Source organism: Capsicum annuum, unplaced genomic scaffold, assembly GCF_002878395.1.
Source record: "Capsicum annuum cultivar UCD-10X-F1 unplaced genomic scaffold, UCD10Xv1.1 ctg5149, whole genome shotgun sequence".
In the NCBI taxonomy this organism is placed as follows: Eukaryota; Viridiplantae; Streptophyta; class Magnoliopsida; order Solanales; family Solanaceae; genus Capsicum; species Capsicum annuum.
Genome location: NW_025859439.1, coordinates 73,741 through 86,511, shown reverse-complemented (window position 1 = coordinate 86,511; position 12,771 = coordinate 73,741). Strand labels below are relative to the sequence as shown.

At 36.2% G+C, this 12,771-nt stretch overlaps 1 protein-coding gene across 2 annotated transcripts in view; it reads left to right on the top strand.

Moving 5' to 3' along the window:
• LOC107838855 (pentatricopeptide repeat-containing protein At5g42310, chloroplastic) overlaps positions 1 to 9,468 on the top strand; it is a 38,679-nt gene extending 29,211 nt beyond the window's left edge. For both annotated transcript variants that reach the window (XM_016682096.2, XM_047404056.1), the window contains one exon: positions 8,903 to 9,468. The gene's annotated coding sequence lies outside the window, so the exon portion shown is untranslated. The remainder of the gene's footprint in view (positions 1 to 8,902) is intronic.
• Positions 9,469 to 12,771: the final 3,303 nt, after the last annotated feature.

Genomic DNA, 12,771 nt, shown 5'->3' with positions numbered 1-12,771 from the left:
GGCTCCCATAGAGCTTAAGAAGTTGAACGAGCAACTCAAAGATCTTTTAGATAAAGGTTTCAAAAGGCCTAGAGTTTCTCCATGGGGAACTCCAGTCATATTCGTGCGAAAGAAAAATGGTTCTTTGCGAATGTGCATTGACTATCATCAGCTAAATAAGGTCACAGTCAAGAACAAATACCCTCTCCCTAGAATTGATGACCTGTTTGATCAACTCTAAGGTGCAAGTTATTTCTCAAAGATAGACCTTAGATCCGGCTATCATCGGCTTAAATTAAGGGAATGTGATATCCCAAAGACAACTTTTAGAACCCATTATGGTCATTTTGAGTTTCTAGTCATGTCTTTCGGGCTAACCAATGCCCCAACAACTTTCATGGACTTGATGAACAGAGTGTTCAAACAGTATTTGGACATATTTTTCATAGTCTTTATCGATGATATACTCATCTACTCTCATAGTGAGGATGATTATGCAAACCATCTTAGAATTGTGTTGCAAACTTTTATAGATCACCAATTGTTTGCCAAATTTAGAAAATGCGAATTTTGGCTAAGGTTAGTAGCTTTCCTTGGTTATATCATTTCCAGTGAGGGTATTAGAGTTGATCCCCATAAGACGGAAGCCGTAAGAAATTGGCCTAGACCTATTTCTCCTTCAGACATTAGGAGTTTCTTGGGTTTAGCTGGCTATATAAACGTTTCATTGAGGGTTTCTCATCTGTTGCGTCTCCTATGTCTAGATTGACCCAAAAGAATATTAAGTTCCTATGGTCAGATTCCTACGAGAAGAGTTTTCAGGAGTTGAAAACTCGACTCACTTCAGCCCCAGTGTTAGCATTACCTGATGGTACGGATGGTTTTGTGGTGTATTGTGATGCCTCTAGAGTTGGTTTGGGTTGTATTCTGATGCAAAGAGGTAAGGTCATAGCCTATGATTCTAGACAACTTAAGCCTCATAAAAAGAACTACCCAACTCATGATCTTAAATTAGCTGCTGTTGTGTTTGCTTTGAAAATCTGGAGACATTATTTGTATGGTATGCATGTTGATATGTTCACGGATCACAAAAGCTTATAGTATATATTTACCTAGAGAGAGTTGAATTTGCGTTAGAAAAGGTGGTTAGAATTGTTGAAGGATTATGATATGAGTGTGTTGTATTATCCGGGCAAGGCCAATGTAATGGTAGATGCCCTTAGTAGATTGTCTATGGTCAGTATTGCTCATGTGGAGAAAGATAAGAAAGAGTTAGTTTGAGAAGTTCATCGTTTGGCTAGATTTGGTGTTAGGTTGGTTGATTTAGCTGAAGGGAATGTTTGGGTTCAGAGTAGTTCCCAATCTTCCCTAGTTTTGGAAGTGAAGGAGAAGCAAGACAAAGATTCTAGTTTGGTCAAACTGAAGGAGTCAGTGAAAAAGACCAAAAGGTAGAGGTTTTCTCCCAAGGGGGAGATGGCGTGTTGAGATACTAGAGCAGATTGTGTGTGTCATGTGTTGATGATTTGAGACAGCGAATTATGGCGGAAGCGCATGGTGCGTGTTATTCCATTCATCTAGGATCCACCAAGATGTACCACGACTTGTGGGAAATCTATTGGTGGAGTTATATGAAGAGAGATATAGCAGAGTTCGTAGCCAAGTGTGCAACTTATCAACAAGTTAAGGTAGAGCACCAAAGAACTGGTGGTTTATTGGAAGAGTTTGGTATCCCTACTTAGAAGTGGGAAGAGGTGATATGGATTTTGTGACTAATTTAGCCCGTTCGCGCCGTCAGTATGATTCGATTTTGGTTATTGTAGACAGGTTGACTAAGTCAGCGCATTTCTTTTCAGTTCATACGTCTTACACAACTGAAGATTATGCTAAGCTGTACATCAGAGAGTTAGTCAGACTGCATGGAGTTTTCTTGTCCATCATTTCAAATAGGGGTACTCAGTTCACTTCCCAATTTTGGAGAGCCTTTCAGAAGGGTCTTGTTACCTAAGTCCATCTTAGTTTAGCTTTCCACCCTCAGAAAGATGGTCAAGCAGAAGATTTATTGAGGGCATGTGCTCTTGATTTCAAATGTAGTTGTGATGAGAATTCGCCATTGATTGAGTTCACTTATAATAACAGTTACCATTCTAGCATACAGATGGCCCCGTTTGAGGCTCTTTATGGGAGGAGATGTAGATCACCCATAGGTTGGTTTGAAGTGGGTGAGGCTGCTTTTCTTGGGTCTAACACAGTGTATGAAGCTATGGAGAAGGTCCAGTTGATTAGAGAAAGATTGAAAATAGCCCGGAGTCGTCAGAAATCATATGCAGATATAAGAAGAAAGGACCTCGAGTTTTAGGTAAGTGATTTAGTGTACCTGAAGATTTCACCCATGAAAGGGGTTAAGAGATTTGGCAAAAAGGGGAAGCTTAGTCCCCGGTATGTTGGCCCTCACAGAATTATGAGTCGTGTTGGGAAAGTAGCTTATGAACTTGATTTACCCGCATACTTGTCGTCCGTTCATCCTGTATTCCACGTCTCTATGCTTAAGAAGTGTATTGGTGACTCCACTATTGTAGTTCCTTTAGAAAGCTCAGATATTCAAAACAACCTTTCATACGAAGAGATTCCAGTTGAGATTTTGGACCACCAGATCCGTAGACTAAGGAACAAAGAAGTTCCCTTGGTCAAAGTTCTTTGACAGAATCAGTCTGTTGAGGGCGTCACTTGGGAAGCAGGAGCAGATATACGAGCCAAGTACCCTCACTTCTTCTCTGCAAATTTAGATTCAGTCAAAGGTAGTACTCTTCCTTAATTCAGTTCTTTTCTAATCACAGAGTCAACTATATAGTTGTCCTCATGTAAGTTCATGCACTCATAGAATTAGCTTAGAAGCTCATAATGATTTAGATTCAGTTTTGCAATTTATTTCAGTTGTACATGCTATCATATATCCTCAGATTCCTCAGTATTCTTAGTCTAACTAGCCACATTCGAGGATGAATATTTCCAAGGAGGAGATATTATAACACCCGTACTTTTCGTAGTTCATTTAGCGTTGAGAATATCAAGCGTTGGCTTCAAGAGAGAATGACTTTTCATACATGAAGAATTTTTGAGGTTTAGACCCTCTAATGTGTAGAAAATTGAATTACCTTTCCAATGATATAAGATTCCCCTTAATCCGATAACCAGAAGAGAAGTTATGGCAATTTTAAGTTCCAGTCGTAAAACACCGTCATTTTAATCACTAGCACATCGCAGTTTTCAGTTACAAATTGGCAGTTTTCAGTAGGTCATCGTCATAACGGCATGTCACGCCGTAGGTCAATTTCGGGAATTTTTCCCAGTCCAAATAAAACTTTAAAAGGGTCTCTTTGGTCTTTTCTCTAGCCCCAAGTCGTGAATAACAAATCATTTAACCCATCCTAAGCATATTATACCCACTTTTCACCAAAATACTCTTAAACAAAACCTTGGATCATCAAAGCTTACTCCCCAAGAAATCCAATTCCTCCATTAATTCTCCAAAGTAATTCAAGAATAAGGATTCCCAATTCAAGAACTCTAAGAAATCATCTCCAGAGACACAATAGGAGTCCAAGGTTCAAGGTTTCCATCTAAGATCAACGATTAAGGTATGTGGGGTTTTCATCAAGGATAATCCATTCATCCTTGTGCCCAAAAACTTATTTTAATTACAAATTTATTGAATATTTTATGATTTCCCATGAAGTTTGAGTTAGGGTTTATACCTATTATTGTTATTTACAAGCTTATGAGATTTCCAGCAATTTAGAAGTTGAATTACATGAATATGTTCATATTTCCATGCATATTGCAGAAATTTCCAGATTTCAAGTTGATTTATAAATGTTTACATTACCAAGCATGAACATTATGATGTTTTAACATGAGTTTGATGCATGGGTCATTAAGCCCTAATTAAAGATTGCTAATTCAAGATTTGTTGTGCTATAAGCACCCTATGACTTAGATTCTTTTTTAGATTATTGATAAAGATTTGACCTTTTGGTCTCAGAATAGCTATGAAATCCACTTTACAGGTTCAGATTAAAGATTTAGCTCTACAGATATACTGTTGGTTTTTCATTATAAACCATTATTCTATTTTAAAGTAGATTTTCATCAGAATGAGCATACAGATTTAGTGGGAGTAGTATTTAGCACCGAGTTGGGTACGTTACTATGGTTTCATACCCAGAACTACGTGCCAATGTAGGATTTAAATTATTCCCACTTCTACGTGGATGATAGATATGTGATCACTTAGATAGGTTATACTCCTTGGTAAGAGTATGACTCCTCTCCCCAACGTGAGGATTTCTCCTTAGGGGGACAAGAACATTGGACTCCATGAATGCTCACATGGTTTATGTCGGTTAGAAGAGCCTCCCATGCATAATAAGTTTTCAGATTTCTAAACCCTTAAGATAAAGTATTTTCTCTACAACTTTAAAGTTCTTGAGTTTAAAATATTACTTTACATATGCCTTCAGATAGAGACTTACAGATTTCACTTAGCCTACATGTTTTGAGAATAAGAACAGAATACATATTTCAGAACTAAGTGTAATGGCTCACAAGTTTTATACTATATGCTTTATTGTTCATGATTTATGATCTTCAGTTTTTAGATTACTCCGGCCTTTGTGAGTCATTTACCTTTAGCATGCATGGTTTTATAAATTATGATGATATTGCTTACTTATTGTATTCACCCCTATATGCTCAGTATATTCCCAAAGTACTGATCCACATATACGTCTATGTACTACATTGTCTCATAATATAGGTTCAAGTGCTTAGTCTCAACAACGTGAGCGATTTTTGAGCATCTCATCTACATCTCTGCAGTTGGTGAGTCTACATAGTTTGGGGACTTAGCTATTTAGATTTCCAGTTTATTAGTAGTTGATTCAGTATTCATTTCAGATAGTTTGGATCAGCTGGGGCCTGTCCCAGTGACTCTTTAGATTCAGTCAGTAGAGAGTTGTCGAACTATTAGATTCAGTTTTAGATTTTAGTTGCAGTATTTAGATTTTCAGTATTTGCCTTGTCAGACTGATGATATTAGTATTTTCAGATATACTCAGATAATTCAGATAGTTTTTCTGTATTTATTATAATTTTATATTCGTATCCCCCTATTTTGAGATTCAGATTTAGTAGAAGGCAGCCAGGGTTAGCTCAGGACTACTTGTAGTTTGGAGCACCGTATGGCATCCTGGGAATCAAATTTAGGGCGTTACATAGACGTGCATTCCATAATCCATGTTATGAATTTAGCAGGGGACCTCATGTCAATCATTAGTTTTTGTAAGAATTTCCATTCCAAGGTATTATAAGCTTTCCTTAAATCCACTTTTAGGACACATCAGGAGAAATCCACTTCCTGTTGTAGCTGTTGAAAATTTTATGGCTTAGCAAGATATTTTTCATTATGCTTCTACCCTCTATGAAAGCTGATTGGGAGAAGCTAACCAGATCTGATATCACATCTTTAATTCTATTTGTGAGTACCTTGGATATGATTTTATATAAAGTGGTGCAGCATGCAATAGGTCGATAGTATTTGACCTTTATAAGGGATGGAACCTTAGGGATGAGAGTTATAGCATTCACATTAATACCAGGCCACAACTTACTTGTTTGAAAGAATTGCTTCACAGTAATCAATATGTCCTTGTCCACTAGGTCCTAATTTTTGTAAAAAATTCAATAGGAAATTTATCCACCCCTGGTGCTTTATCTTTAGTCATAGTCTTTATTGCTGCTAGGATCTCCTCCTCAGTCACTGATACGAGCCAAATGGCCATCTTAGTTTTTGATGACACCATTGGAGGCCAACACGTAAAGAATCAAGCCTGGGGCCTGCTCAACCGAGAGAACAAGTGTTGAAGTGGAAGAAGATCTTCATTACACTCCAAGGACGCCCCTCATTAAGGGTCTTTTTATCATTTCTTTGAGCATAAGAGGTGCCTATGGAGTGTAGGCATTCATTAAGGTCCTTTTGGTCATTTTATTATGTTATAGTTTAGCCTAAGACTTTAAATATCTCTCATTAGGTTTATTTTCAGCAACTTAGATGATATTTTGAGAGAAAAGCTCTTGTGAGTGTATTTGCAAGTGTGGAATCACTTGTGGCAAGTTACTTGTTTAAAAATGTGGGTTTCTTGGGGATTCCGGCTCCCTTGAGGTTCATGTAAGAACTTGGTGTTGTTTGTATGAATCTTATGGGTCTTAGGGTTTGACACACCCTTAGGTTCTTATTATTTGTATAATCTTATGTCATGTTATCTATCTATCTTTCGTTATTTCTTGTTTGTTTATCTTGTTCTCAACTTATGTTGAATCCGTTGCCTAGTCTTCATCTTGTTATCGTATGTTTGTGGCTGGTTTTGTATCATTTGGTATCATAGCAAGGATTGATTCCATTCATACGATATCAATCTTGGACTTTTTATCTTAAAAATCACAAAAAAATAAAGTGTTGAAAACAAAAAATCTAATAAAAAAGTAATTTGTCCCAGTTTTGGCTATTGGTTGAAACTTTGGTCTTTGAATTTTTGTGTGTTTTGTGTGTTCTAGTGTTAGATCCTTGTTTCCTTGGCCAAAATCTCACAAAAAAATAGTGTGTCATATTTTTGTACCTTGGCCAAAACTTAAGGCCTTAGTTTAGGAGTTTTTGTGTGCTTTGATTGTTTCTAGTGTTAGGTTCTTCTTCACTAACACTACTAGAGTCTAGATCCAAATTTTGAGCTAAATTCGAGTTGATTTGAGCCATCCACCATTGTTGAGCTTGAGCTTGAAGAAACTTGAAGGTGGGATCTCATTTTGGAAGGTTGTTGTTAGCATTTTTGGAGTTGAAAAAGTGTTAGTTTTGCTTGGATTGTCAATGTGAGCTTGGAATTTCAAGAACAATCAAATTCCAAGGTCATTTACTTAATGGTCAACTTGGGTCAGAGTTTGAATGTTCTTGGTGTTTTTCACCATCTTCATATCTTGTTGAATAGAAATCTTCAAAATGTTGTTGTTTGATCTAAAGGAGTGGAGAAATAAAGTGTGGTCTTTGTTTGTCTTGAAAGACTTAATTCCAAGGCAACCAAAAAAGAAAAGGGATAAAGATCTTTCAAAAGTATTGTTTACTTAAAGGGAGAAAGGGCACATCCCAAGACATACGAAAGAGAGAAGGAGACAAAAGGCTTCAAAAAGGTGTATTACCAAAAGGATGCAAGGAAAGTCAAACTCCTTTTGAATTTGAAAATGGCTCCAAGTCTTGTTGTTTTCCCTCTAATAGCTGATTTCCACTCTTCCAATTTAAAAAGTGATCAATTCCAAATTGGAAACAAGAATTTTTCAAAATTTGAAAAAAATTTCAACATCCAATAGGAGGCTGCCACATCATTAACCCTCAAATTTTTCTTTGCTCAAATTTTGGTTTCTTAGTTTCTTTTCTTTGTTTATTTAGTTTCATTTCTTGATTCTAGTACTAGTTAGCAACTAGTAATATCTACTAGGTTGTGGATTAGTTTTTGAATCTGCTTTATTTGTGTTAGTGTTCTTTGTATGCTTTTATCATTTTTGATTCGTTGTAGTTTCTTGATTCAAGTCCATACGTAGCTTTGTTTAATTGAGTCTTCAAACAAGAATCCACTCTGACCTCAAGACACAATTGGTACCAAGTAATCTCATTGGAGTACAAATGAGATACCAATACTTGAGACACCCATTAAGTGACATTCAAAGATGTGAGCTTGAGAGTTTGTGAGGTTGTTTTCTTTTCTAACCTTAACTTCTTTGCTGTTTTTTTATTTTTTCTTTATTTACTATTTCTTTTGCTAGATACTATGGCATCGGGAAAGGAAACCATGAAAGATTTGATGTCGGCCATAATAAGTACAAATAGCTGAATGGAGAGTATGGAAAACTCCTTTTCCAAGAAGTTGGATCACATGATAGAGCATTCAAGTTTTCCTAAATCCACCCTTCCTGCTCCACCAAATTGTCAAGTTCCCTTGAGTGGACATGCTCCAAATGAGCTACAGGGTACCGAATCTAACTCTTGCACTCTAGTGAGTGAGGCTAGTAGCCAACTAAGTGTGAATGATAGCTTATCTTTATGTGAGCCAAATGTCTCTTTACTTTATGGTGATAATGTACTACTTGAGATTGTGGATACTAGTTGATCCTAATGATGATAACATTGATTCTTCTAGCAAGATCGATTTGTGTCCACCAAGTGTTAAAGTCATTATGACAAGTAATAGTACATTGTCTAGTGAAACTCATGAGGACCAACTTATGTGTGAAAATGGTGATGTTGAAAATGTTGGTCGATTGAATGGGAGTGACCCTCTAGTTTCATTTGTTGATGATCATGCTAGAATAGAAGGTACAAATAATTGTATTGGTGGTAATCTTGGGGAAAGGAAGTGTTTCCTAAACCCGTGTCCATGGACACTCCACCCATTTGATCCTGGTGATCATTTGAAATATGGTGATGTTAATGTCTTTTAAAATGTGGTTAGGGATGACTTGTGTGAGTTGTGTGAGCATGATTATGTTGATGTTAAGTATGTTTTGTGTGTAAATCTGGTTTCCCATGATTGGAAGGATAATTTAACCTCTAAAAACTCCTTGCTTTTACCCTTAGTTGTTCCAACATGTGATGATTTGTTTGATAATTTTGTTAATGGGACTAAATTAGGGGAATTTCTTGATGCTCTTCGTAGCCAACTCCTTTGCACTTTGAATGTTGATGTTTTATCCAATATTTTGAAGGATGTTTGGTTATATATGAAGTGTGTGCAACCTTAGCATGATGATATGATTGATTGTGCTAACCCTAACCCTCATGCCATATTGATGTTGTGCTTGTTTGTCCTTTCTTTGATTTTGCAAGATGTGGATTCGAGGTCAAATCCTTTTCAAGAAGGGGAGGATGATACGAGCCAAATGAACATCTTACCTTTCGATGACACCATTGGAGGCCAACACATAAAGAATCAAGCTCAACTGAGAGAAAAAGTGTTGAAATAGAAGAAGAGCTTCATTACACCCCAAGGCCGCCCCTTATTAAGGATCTTTTTGTCATTTCTTTGAGCATAAGAGGTGCCTATGGAGTGTAGGACTTTATTAAGGTACTTTTGGTCATTTTATTATGTAATAGTTTAGCCTAAGACTTTAAATAGCTCTCATTAGGTTTATTTTCAGCAACTTAGATGATATTTTGAGAGAAATACTCTTGTTAGTGTATTTGCAAGTGTGGAATAACTTGTGGTATATGTGAAATCACTTGTAACAAGTTACTTATTTAGAAACGTGGGTTGCTAGGGATTTTGGTTCCCTTGAGGTTCACATAAGAGCTTGGTGTTATTTGTACGAATCTTAGGGGTCTTAGGGTTTGATACACCCTTAGGTTATTATTTTTTTGTATAATCTTATTTCAATTTATCTATCTATCTTTCGTTATTTCTTGTTTATTTATCTTGTTCTCAGCTTGTGTTGAATCCATTGCCTAATCTTCATCTTGTTGTCAAGTGTTTATGGTTGTTTTTGTATCAGTCATCTCTTGCATCAATTTTCTCTGCTATTGTATTGTTAGGCAGGTGCCTGTCCTCACTATCCCAGTATTGAGACAAGGAAGGCTCTTTGTGCAATATCCTATTAACCCTATAAAAATAGAAATGAACTGTTCCACTTTGTTAGGATCTATAAGCTTTATACCTGCCTCAGTGTATATAGCGGTGATAGAATTGAGTGAGGTTATGATCTTCTAATAGGCATAGAATTATGCTGGGTTTGAGTCTCCATAGTCAATCCATAGTACTCTAGATTTTTGCCTCAATACTCTTTCCTTAACGGTGCTCCACTTTTCAATATCATGAATTCGTTTCTTTTCTTCATCACACAGGTCAGCATCCAAGACCTGATCCTTTATCTGGTATTGAATGATCTTAAGTTTTTCTCTGGGTTCACTCAAGTGTTGTTTTTAAGAGGCAAAATAAGCATTAAGCTCTTTAAGTTGTAGTTTAAGTTCCTTGAGTTTACTCTATATATTAGCAGTTGCATTCTCATTCCCTGTTGCGACTATATTCTCTGCATAATTATAGTGAAGTCCCAATGCTCCACGATGTAAGAAAAGAATCTGAATGGCTTGGGATGGGTAGTATTATGATGTTTGCATTTGATGATAATGGGAGTGTGATCAGATACTGAGGGATTCCCATATTCAATTTTTATATGCCCAAATTTTGTATCTATTTAAAATCTCCCAATGCCCAATCGATCCTGCTTTACACTATTCTTTCAATTAACTGTTTATTACTCCAGGTGAAATGCCATCTATTCTTTCTAATGGTAGTGAGCTGCATTACATCTAATAGCCCTTAAAAGCCTTGGATTTCCTGCTGGGTGACATCAGATCCTAGTCTATCTCCAGAATTCAGCATATTATTGAAATTACCACATAGAACCCAAGGTTATTGATTCTGTTGATTGACCTGTGTAAGCTTATGACATTACATTTCTCTACTCTAGATATCATTTCTAGTATAGACCACTATGGTACATATTGTCAGTTGATTCCCTGGATCTTTCACTAGGCAATGAATAAATTGTTCCTTAACTTCTAGTATACTCACAAGCAGGTGCGGCTTCCAAACAATCCATATTTGACCATTTTGATGACATCTATGATTTGTACAGCTGTTCTATCCTTTTACTATCTTTCTATGATTTTTTTAGACACCCAAAGAAGTCTATTTTATTTTTAGCGAGAAAAAGTTTTACCTCTTTTTGCTTATGGGCTTGATTCAAGCCCCTAATATTCCAGGTGGAGATGATCATGGAGGGATGAATGTCATGTAGTTTCCAGCACTATTATCTTCTACACGATTGCCTAACTAAGATGAGCTAGTGCCTTTTAGCACCTGCTGCTTGCCTTTTCTCTGTCTTTGTCTAGTCTCCTTCTATGGGTCATGAATACTTCTAGGGTCTTCAATTTCTGTGTCATTTACTCCCCCGTTTTCCAGTATGACACTTGTATCTGTATCCTTTGCCATAGAGCTTTGGATCTCCTGAACTTTTACTTTTTCTGTCATACTAGTTGCCATCTTCACTGGTTTTCTTGCTTGCCATTCCATAATAGGAGCTTTCTTCTTCCTGTTTCTACGATTTTGTTTCTCAATAGTTTGTATCTTCTCTTTAACCTCATCTTCCTTCTCCTTGTACCAACATTCCTTCTCCTCATGCCAAAAATAAGACAATTATTGTAGTACTTGGGTCTCCAATCATAGGCAACTGGCTGCCTCCAAAGTCCTTCCACAGTCTCAATGTGAATATGATCAGGAAGTCGTTGAGAGACATCAACCTCAATCAACACTCTAGCATAAGATATTTTATCCACATTAGCTGTATAATTGTCAGCTCGAATGGGTTTTTCTATTGCACTAGCCACCTTACTAAGGCCTTCAATCGACCGGTAGCCTACAGGTAAACCAAGTAGTTTCACCCATAGCGGAAGCACACTTAAATGTTCTTGACTCAATTCAAAATCCAATTCTAATGGCCACAGTATTCTTGGTTTATTATTATAATAGTAGGGTCCTGAATGAATTACCCATTCCTTATCTGCCATTGAATTAAATTTGAATATGAAATAGCCATTATTTTTCCATTATGGAGGTCATTTTCACCTTTCTTCATACATCTTTTTTTATAACTTATCTCTCTTAGTACGGTCGTACATCCATCTTAGTATCCTTATTTCAGTTATTTCATCTTCTGAATGAGTGAGTTCTTGACTGGCAAATACTGCGCCATACTTTGTCATCACCCAACTATGTTCTTATTTGATCTCGTGTCTACTATTTGTTGCTCTCAAAGATATACCTTCCTTTAGTAATGCGGTCATATGTAAATATAGTAACCCAATGAGGTTGGTGTCAAATTTAGCTTTACTATTGGGGCAACTACTACATTTAGAGTCAATTCTATTCATATGCTTGTAAAGAGATTGTAATCTAAACTAAAGTTGTTGTAAATGAATATGCTTAAAAAACTAAAGTTGTAAGACTTATAAGATTAAAGCACCAAGGTTGAGTCTTCATAACAAATTACTTTGTTTGTCATTTTTTTGCAATTACAGATATTTTTGGTTATAGATATACATTCAATCCTTGCACTATCACTCAATTTTTTTCAAGAGTTGAACAATTTCATCTTAGAGTGATGCTTTCACAACTGTTCGAGTTATTGACAATAAGAATGATTGACTATGCTATATGGATCCTATTATTTGTAATACGAATTTATCAAACGAGGTTAGTGCCTTGAGTTCATGCATAGCTTCTTTTACCAAATCCTAACCCACTCTTTCGAGTCTAAAGATTAAGCTATAATGACATAGAATAATATTTACCACCACTAAACTAGTTAATTATGAATGAAAAGAGGTTTGATATCTTACAACCCTAATATCATTCAACACCAACCTTATGAATTCTAGTTTGATATCTTACAATCCTAATATCATTCAACACCAACCTTATAAACTGTACAATCTCATTGGGTTTCACAACCTCAAGTTGAAAATTTAGCTACACACTGAAAGTAAAAGTAAATAGATTTTATAAACTTACTTTTAATATTAAAGCTTGAAACAAAGTTGAACAACTTTGTTTAAGAACTAGAAAGAGAAAAAATAAGGACCGGATAATGGAAACTTACAACTAAACTAAAAATACAAAAAATTGTTGATTCTTTACAACT